This window comes from Vidua chalybeata, chromosome 19 (genome assembly GCF_026979565.1).
Source record: "Vidua chalybeata isolate OUT-0048 chromosome 19, bVidCha1 merged haplotype, whole genome shotgun sequence".
Classification (NCBI taxonomy): Eukaryota; Metazoa; Chordata; class Aves; order Passeriformes; family Viduidae; genus Vidua; species Vidua chalybeata.
In genome coordinates this window covers 1,097,822-1,106,523 of record NC_071548.1, presented here as the reverse complement: position 1 = coordinate 1,106,523, position 8,702 = coordinate 1,097,822, and the positions used below count along the sequence as shown (strand labels likewise).

General features: G+C 61.5%; 1 protein-coding gene across 1 annotated transcript in view; it reads left to right on the top strand.

Annotated features, from left to right (window-relative positions):
- Window positions 1-8,702, top strand: part of ARHGAP44 (Rho GTPase activating protein 44) — a 58,764-nt gene that overhangs the window by 34,447 nt on the left and 15,615 nt on the right. The window lies entirely within an intron of this gene.

Genomic DNA, 8,702 nt, shown 5'->3' with positions numbered 1-8,702 from the left:
GATGGGATGGGATGGGATGGGATGGGATGGGATGGGATGGGATGGGATGGGATGGGATGGGGACGGACCCTGCCCAGCCCTGCCCACAGCCCCCATCCCGCACCCCGCCTGCTCCCGCCCGCCCCCGCCGCACCCGCACCTGCCCGTTCCCAGCTCCCTGCACGCTCCCTGCCGGCCCCACCGCCCCGATCCCATGTGTCCTGCCTGCCCCACTGCCCTGGTTCTGCCCCCTACCCGTGTCCTGCCCCTGCCTGCACTCTGGCAGCCTCGCTGCCCTCATCCCACCCTCTGCCCACTCCCTGCCTACCCCTCCGCCCCTCCTCCCTTCCTGCCCCAGTGCCCTGATGCTGCACCTGTGCCTCTGCCACGCTGCCTGCCCCACTGCTCCTGCTCCGTGCCTGCTTCCTTGCCCGAGCCCTGCTTGCCCCACCGGCCCTAATCCCACTCCCTGCCTGCTCCCTGCCTACCCCACAGCCTTCCTGCTCCCCGTGTGCCCCTTGCCCTGCTCCCTGTCTGAGCCCTGACACCCTCTGTCCTCACCGTGCCCCACTCCCTACCCCTGTCGCTGTTCCCTGCCCCTCTGTGTGCCCCACTCCCTTCTCTGCCTGCCCCATTGCCCCCGTGCCCACCCCTTACGTCCTTCCTGCCCATTCCCTGCCAGTTAACCCCTGCCTGTCCTCCTACGCCTGCCCTGCCCCACTCCCTGCCCCCTTTACCCACTGCTCCCTGCCTGTCCCCCTGTGCTCCCGTCCCCTCGGTCCCAGGGCTGCGGGGACACTGCCCAGCCCCGGTGCTGTGGGGTGCCCCACTGCCCTGCCCCCCAGCACCCCAGGGCGGCGCTGCCGGCCGTGGGGCCGGGGGCACTCCGGGGCTCTGGATCCGGAGCCGTGCCCACGGGAATGCCTGTGGGAATGCCCACGGGAATGCCGTGTGTGCCGGAGCACGGCCAGGCCCGCGTTTGATGGTGCCTGTTGTGTAATTCCTGGAGATTTTGCAGCCGGGGGGGGGGGGGGACGGGAAGGGGATTTATTTCTTTTCCCTTCCCATCGCGGCACTGGGGCACTGGCACAGCTGGAGCGGCAGCTCCGCATCCCCTCGGCACCGCCAGGGCTCCTGCTGGCACCGCCCGTGTCCCCCCGTGTCCCCCATGGCACCGGGGGGGCTGCCCCACGGCCTGGAGCGGGCACGGGCCGGGACGGCAGCGGCTCCTGCCGGGGCTGCGGAAGTGCAGGGCAGGTGCGGGAGTGCAGGGCAGGTACGGGAGTGCAGGGCAGGTGCGGGAGTGTGAGCAGGTACGGGAGTGCAGGGCAGGTACGGGAGTGCAGGGCAGGTGCGGGAGTGTGAGCAGGTACGGGAGTGTGAGCAGGTGCGGGAGTGCAGGGCAGGTACGGGAGTGTGAGCAGGTACGGGAGTGTGAGCAGGTGCGGGAGTGCAGGGCAGGTACGGGAGTGTGAGCAGGTACGGGAGTCTGAGCAGGTACGGGAGTGTGGGCAGGTACGGGAGCACCGGGCAGGTACGGGAGTGCAGGGCAGGTACTGGAGTGCGGGCAGGTACGGGAGTGCAGGGCAGGGAGTGCAGGGCAGGGAGTGCAGGGCAGGGGGCGTGGGCAGGGGGCGTGGGCAGGGGGCGTGGGCAAGCAGCTCCAGGGTCCGGTGCGGGAATGCGGCCCGGGAGTGGTGTGGGAATGTGCAGTGGGAATGTGGAGTGTGAGCACGGGGTGTGTGTGGTGCCAGCGTGCTGTGGGATTGTGGCACTGGGTGGCACAGGGAAGGTGGCACAGGGAAGGTGGCACTGAGGATGTGGCACAGGGAATGTGGTACTGGGGTCATGGCACAGGGAAGGTGGCACTGGGATTGTGGCACTGAGGATGTGGCACAGGAAGATGGCACAGGGAAGGTGGCACGGGAAGGTGGCACTGGGAGCGTGCTGTGGGAACGTGGTGCAGGGAATGTGGCACAGGGAATGTGGCACAGGGAATGTGGTACTGGGGTCATGGCACAGGGAAGGTGGCACGGGAAGGTGGCACTGGGAGCGTGCTGTGGGAACGTGGTGCAGGAGCGCCGGGAGCCTGGCAGTGCCTGCCGTGGGGAGCAGCGGGGGGAGGCTGTTCCGGGCACAGAAGGTGGGATTTTCCCCTGGCATTCGTGCCAGGCCAGGCCCCCTCTCCAGCCCCTCCGAGGGGGTTGGACACATTCCCACCCTCTGGCAATGGGGGCTGCCCGGGGGTGTCCCCAGGTCCCCCGCGTGGCAGATGAGAGCCGGGCACTGCTCCCTTCCCTGGCCACAAAATGGTGCCTCTGCCAGGGCCGGGGCATCCTCCCTCCCACATCCACCAGAGCATCCCACTGTGCCCTCCCGCAGCCCTGGGAATGGGGCCAGGGCTGGGATAAACCCCTATTAATCCTCTTAGGGGATGTGCTGGGCAGCTGGGAGGCTCTGGAGGTACCCAGGGCTGGCGGGGCATGCGGCCCCTCTTCCCTGGGATGGGGCACCTGGAGCTTCCTCAGGGCTTGGCCGGAGCTTGCAGAGCATCCCTGTGCCCATCCCGACCCTGCTGGTCCCCACCCCAACGTGCTTATCCCTCTTCCACTGCAGAGTCCTGAGCAGGCCTCTCCAGACAGCCGGGAATCAGGAATAATAGATAGGATTAAGGAATAATAGATGAAAACAGGGAAAAATAAAAGGAAGTGGGAAGTAATACATGGAAATGTGGAATAATACATAGAAATGAGGGATGACCAATGGAACTGAGGAATCATTAATGGGAATAAGGAATAATAAATGGAAATAAGGAATAAGAATAGAACCCTGCTGTTCTGTCTTTCTGCCAGAGGCTCACTGGGGGACAAGCACCACAACCCTTGGGGCTCTGAGGGGTCACCAAACCCCAGCGGGGTCCCCCTGCAGTGCCAGCGCCCTGAGCCTGGGAATGGGGATCACCAGGATGGATCCTGTCCCAGGCTGAGGCTGTGCTCACCTGGGGGTTGTCTCCTGGGGACATTGCTTCATTCCAGGACAGCAGGGACAGCAGGGACAGCAGGGACAGCAGGGACATCTGCCCAGTCGCCCTGCAGGGTGTGCAGAGAGGTGTCCCAGCCCCTGGTGTCTTTTCCTGCTTTAGGTGGTGCAGTTTCCATAAAGAAGGGAAGGAGAGAGGGGGCTGTGGAGAAACTCCTCTCCAAGGGTCAGCAGGAGCCAGAGGGGACAGCTGGGAGCAGCCCTTTGTCCCTGAGAGGAGGCCACAGAGGGACCGAGGGACAGGGCCAAGGTGAGCCGGAGACTCAGGGCTTGGGGCAGGACTGGGGTCAGGGTCAAGGTCAGGGTTAGGGCCAGGGCCGAGGTCTGGATCAAGACTGGGTTGTAGTTAGGGTTAAGGTAAGGCTTAGGGTAAAGGTCAAGGTTAAGTCCAGGATCAGCTCAGGATAAGGATCAGAACCAGGGAATTATGGGGTCAGGGTAGGATCAAGGTCAGGGTCAGGTGAGGAAGTGACTGTGTCCTTTCCAAATCCAGTCTGGAGCTCTGAGTCCTGGGTACCATCACCAACACCTTCCCAGCTCCATCAGATCCTGTTCCCACTGGGGAGATCAGAACCTCTGCTGGGCCCTGAGCAAAACATTTATTTTATTTTATTTTATTTTATTTTATTTTATTTTATTTTATTTTATTTTATTTTAGTATTTTATTTTATTTTATTTTAGTATTTTAGTATTTTATTTTATTTTATTTTATTATTTTATTTTAGTTTCATTTTGTTTCATTTTGTTTCATTTTGTCTCATTTAATTTCGTTTGTTTGTTTTGAATTTATTTATTTTATTTACTTTTGGGGTTTTTTTTTTGTCATTTCACATGACAGAAAGAACTGGGGATGCTCAGCCCAGCCCAGCCCCACACTTGGTACCCAACCTTGGCAAGAATTCCCGTGCCAGTCCGTGAGGGGCAGGAATATTTACCTCAGTAGGGTGGAAAAGGGAAGAGAAGCCAATGAGTGGCTGTAGAACATTCTGAGGCGGTTTCCTGTGAAGTGCTTTTATCTTTCTTTGCGTTTGTCCGTCCCTCGGGAGGTCCCGCCCTGGCTCCAGGCAGTAGGACAGTGGCACCAGATGTCACCTCGGTCACTCGAACAGCCCTGGGAGTTTCCCAGGATCGGCTCCAGGGGGGTTTTTCCCATGGGGATTAGAGCAGCCGCCTGCAGAGTGACACGCTGGGCTCCCCCTGGGCACAGAGGGGACGGAGCTCGCTGGGAATGGCGGCGGAAGCTCGGAGGGGTTGGATTTTTCCTCCTCGACCTTTCCGAGCAATCCCACGCTGTGTCCCCCATCGCGGGGGCAGTGGTGGCCTTTGGGGCTGGATGTCACCTCGGTGGCTCGCAGGGAGATGCTTTTCCAAGCCCCAGGGCGGCCGCAGCTCCAGACAAAGCCTTTAAACACCGAGGGTTCATTCCTGGTGCTGCAGGAATATCCGGCAAGAAAGAAGGACATTTTCTGCTCGCACGGAATAAGGGCAGAGGGAAACAAAAGCACGGCCTGGGATTTTCCCAGTGGGGTTTGCGGGAGGGAACAGCACCCTGTGAATAGCTGGGCTCCCCATCTGCACCTCGGGGTGCCCGTGACTGCTGCCGGCAGAACCCCCTGGGATTCCGGCTCTGGAGCCGGCGGATCCCGGCAGCCCGGGGATATTTTTATCCTCCTCGCAAAGAGACGGCGCCGACAACCTGGAATATTCATGGAGCGGGCTGAGGGGTCTGTCCCTGCTCCCGCTGCCTCAGGGCTCTGCGCTCTGCAGGGGCTTCTCCACGGCTGCTAAATCGGGATGGGAGCGTGCCCGGGACACGGCCCCGGGCACCGGGGAGCAGAAGCCGGGAAGCGCCGGGAGCAGAGGGCCCCGAGCATCCCGTGCCAAAGGGATGCCAGCGCTGAGCTCGCCGCGGGAAGGCAGCAGGAGATGAGGACAGGAGGCTTTTCTGCCTTGCAGAATCTCTCCCCCATTTTGCTTTGCTTCACTCGCTTTCCCCAGCTGCGGGCGGGATGGAGGGAAGCTGCTCCAGCCCTCCCTGCCCGCTCCTGCTGCTGCTCCAGCCTGGCTCAGCTGCGCGGGCACAGCCCGGCCCCGGCCCCGCTGGGTGGGCAGCGCTGCCCTGAGCGCCCCCCGGGCTGTCCCTCCGTGTCACCCGAGGCAGGACACGGGCCCCGGGCTGTCACTCCGTGTCACCCGGGGCAGGACACGGGCCCCGGGCTGTCGCTCCGTGTCACCTGGGGCAGGACACGGGTCCCGGGCTGTCCCACCGTGTCACCCGCGGCAGGACACGGGCCCCGGGCTGTCCCACCGTGTCACCCGAGGCAGGACACGGGCCCCGGGCTGTCCCACCGTGTCACCCGCGGCAGGACACGGGCCCCGGGCTGTCCCACCGTGTCACCCGCGGCAGGACACGGGCCCCGGGCTGTCCCACCGTGTCACCCGCGGCAGGACACGGGCCCCGGGCTGTCGCTCCGTGTCACCCGAGGCAGGACACGGGCCCCGGGCTGTCGCTCCGTGTCACCCGCGGCAGGACGCGCCGGGGACGCGCCGGAGGAGGCGCCGGCGGGGCCGTGTCCCCACGTCGGGCTGGATGTTGCAGTCGGAGCCGTTTCCCGGGGGAGCTGAGCAGCGATTTGAAGATATCAATATTTGATGTTTTGCTTCTTGCCTGCTAAAAAGGCACCGGGAAAAATCCGCGGCTCCGCTGGGGCTCGGCGGGTGCCGGGTTTGAGCCGCCGGGATCTGTGTCCCCAGGGAGGCGGTGGCCGCGAGAGCTCAGGTGGCGGCAGAAGGTGGGGACAGCGCGGCCTTGGATCAGAATCCAGCCTGGATCGCAGAGCCCAGGGCTGCCAGGGCTGTGGGTGACACCGAGGGGCTTCCTCCTCCCTCTGACAAACGCAGAGGATGCCCAGTGCTTTTCCCAGGGGCTGTGGATGAACCTCCCTCCCCAGCCTCCCCTCTGGGCTTTGGGGACTCCAGCACCTGGAATTTTCTGGCAGGCAGCAGAGGGAGATGCGGCAGGACCGGGGTGGAGGCGGGCCCTGTGCTGTGTCCGTGCGGGATGTGGGACAGACCCACCCCTGGGAATCAGTGCTGCCGGCACGGGCCGGCCTTGCCTGGGTGTTTGTGCCTCCCTCTCCAGCAGTGGAGCTATTTTTAGGCTAGAGCAAGGAGAAATCAGGGAATCAGCGTTGGTGATTAAATAGTGATTAAATATTTATGGGCAGGCTGCAGCAAGGGGTGGCTGGAGCAGGGTCCAAAGGGGTCTTTGGGCAGGGGATGGAGGCGAGGGGCTTTGTGGGGCACCATGGACAGCCTCTCCCCCTAGAGATGTTTCATCCCTGCTCCTGCTGTCCCCACACCGAGCGTGATGCTTTCCCATTCAGGGATTAACTGCCATGAAATCCTTGCCGTGCTCGGGGTTTTGCAGGCTCAGGGTCAAATCCAAGGCCGGCAGCTCCCTGCCGTGGGTGGCTGAGGCACCAGAGGGGGACGCTGGCCGGGGACAGTGGTGGGTGGTCCAGCCAGGCAGAGGGGGCTGGCACCAGGCGATGCTCCAGGGAAGCACGGGCTCTGCTGCACCTCCCCAGGTCAAGGCTTTGGAAACTCACGTGTTTTCGGTGTTGATTTCTGCTGGCAGCAATGAACTCGTGCAGCGGCAAAAGCCCAGCACGCCGTGGCTGTGGCCCCCCTCGCTGGCTTTAGCCCTCCATGGTCACTGTCCCTTTTCCCCAGCTGCCTGCAGGGACAGGTCTGGCTGCTGCCAGAGCAGGGCCCGGGTTTGTGCTGGGGGAAACGGCTCGGGTGGAAATCTGGAGGGGGAGGGGAGCAGCAGGATTTTGTTTGCCAGAAGGAAAGAGGAAAATCGTTGGGAGCTGGGAATGCTGGCTGTGTCCCCAAGGGATGTTCCCTCGGGATGTGTGTAACTCATATGGAATGAATTTTGGGGAATTAGGGACCAGACAGGGAAATTGGGGGGTGCCTGCCCCCCCTCTCTTGGGAGGCACAGGGACCATCACCCGTCCTTAAGTGGGATTGATTGGGGCAGCCCCTTTTTTATCCCAACCCATTAAAGGCTGCAGCCTGCTCGTGCCCCCCTTTTAAAGGCAAATTCCTCCCTGGCAGGCTCCCACTGCAGCAGGGCTGTGCAGGGCTGGCCCTGGGGGATGCTCTCCGCTGAAACCACGGGGGTTTCTCACACTGAGGGTGTGCTTTAAAACACATCAAGGCCAGGTTTTTGTTATTCTCTTTGAAATGCTGTTTTTGCTTCCCAAACACACCTGAGAGCGTAGCACGGGTTGGGATGTGGCTGCTGGGAGAGAGAGCTGCCCCTGGGAGCCGGGATGTGCAAATCCCACCCACCTCCTGGCTGGGAGAGGAGAAAACACAGGAAAAAAAATCCCTTCTTCTGTTCAAGGGAGGAAGTGATTCCTGGGAGTGAGCAGCAGGGATGTGCCAGCGGTGCCTCACTCCCTGCCACCTCCCACTCCTTCAGGATGCTAAAAATATCCTGAGCCAGGGACGGACGTTGTGGCTGTGCCCGTGGATATTTGCTGCTTTTTTCCCTGTTTGTGCTAATTCTGTGTCACTTCCAATCCTGTCTAAATGAGAGTGAAGGTGATTCCCAGAGGAGGAGGAGAAGCTGCTCAGCTCTTACTCCCAGGTGGGCAGTGCTCCTTAGAGAGGACCTAATCTGTTCATTTCAATAACTAATTTTGAAAATTAAAATAAACAGGGTTTGTTAAATTTAATTTTTAAAATTTATTTTTAAACCACCTTAAATCAGGCACTGGGACATCTTCCATGCTCAATGCAGATTTAATGCAGTTGGTTTGGGGAGCCCCTGGCACAGGGTGCCCAGAGCAGCTGGGGATGCCCCTGGATCCCTGGCAGTGCCCAAGGCCAGGCTGGACAGGGCTGGGAGCAGCCTGGGACAGTGGGAGGTGTCCCTGCCATGGCAGGGGTGGGATGAGATGGGCTTTGAGGTCCCTTCCAACCCGAACCATTCAGGGATTCTGTGATTTGCACTTTCTGCAAGGCTTTGGGTGAGATGGATTTGTGCACGAGCCTCTCCTGCGCCGCGCTCGCTCTCTGTCCCTTTCTCTGTGTTTGCTCCTTATTTCCACTGCTCCAACACTTCCCTCCCTGTCTCCAGGCTGAGAATCCAGCTCGGCTGGCAGGAAGGGACCAGGCTCAGGAAACAAAGGTGTTGTTTGCAGGATGACAGCGCCAAGCTCTCGCTGTCCCCTGAGGAACCTTCAGGGACCGGCTGGCTGAACGACAGCTCTGCCCCAGCTCAAATGGACAGAGCTCGTTTTTCCAAGTGAAAGGATGCGCCGAAGTTGTAAAAAACCCTGGGAAAAAGAACAACTGATCTGGATGTGCTGGTTTAAATGAGCCTGAGCAGCTGTGGTGTGGGGGCCCTGGGCTCTGGTTGCTGCGGGTCCACGGGCTGAGGACGGCGGGTTTGCGTCTCCTGCATCCCGGCGCTCCTCGCTCGGGAAGGCAGCGGCTGCCGCGGGCTCTGGAGCGGTAAATCCGCCTCCAGTGAGCAGCAGAAGGGCTCTGGCGAGGCCCCGGGCAGCAGCTGCCGCCTCACATCCCGCGGCTGCCCCCGTGTGAGGAGGCCCAGCCGTGCGGACGCGCTGTCCTTGGGCTGCGGAGGGAGCCACAGCGCCTCTCTC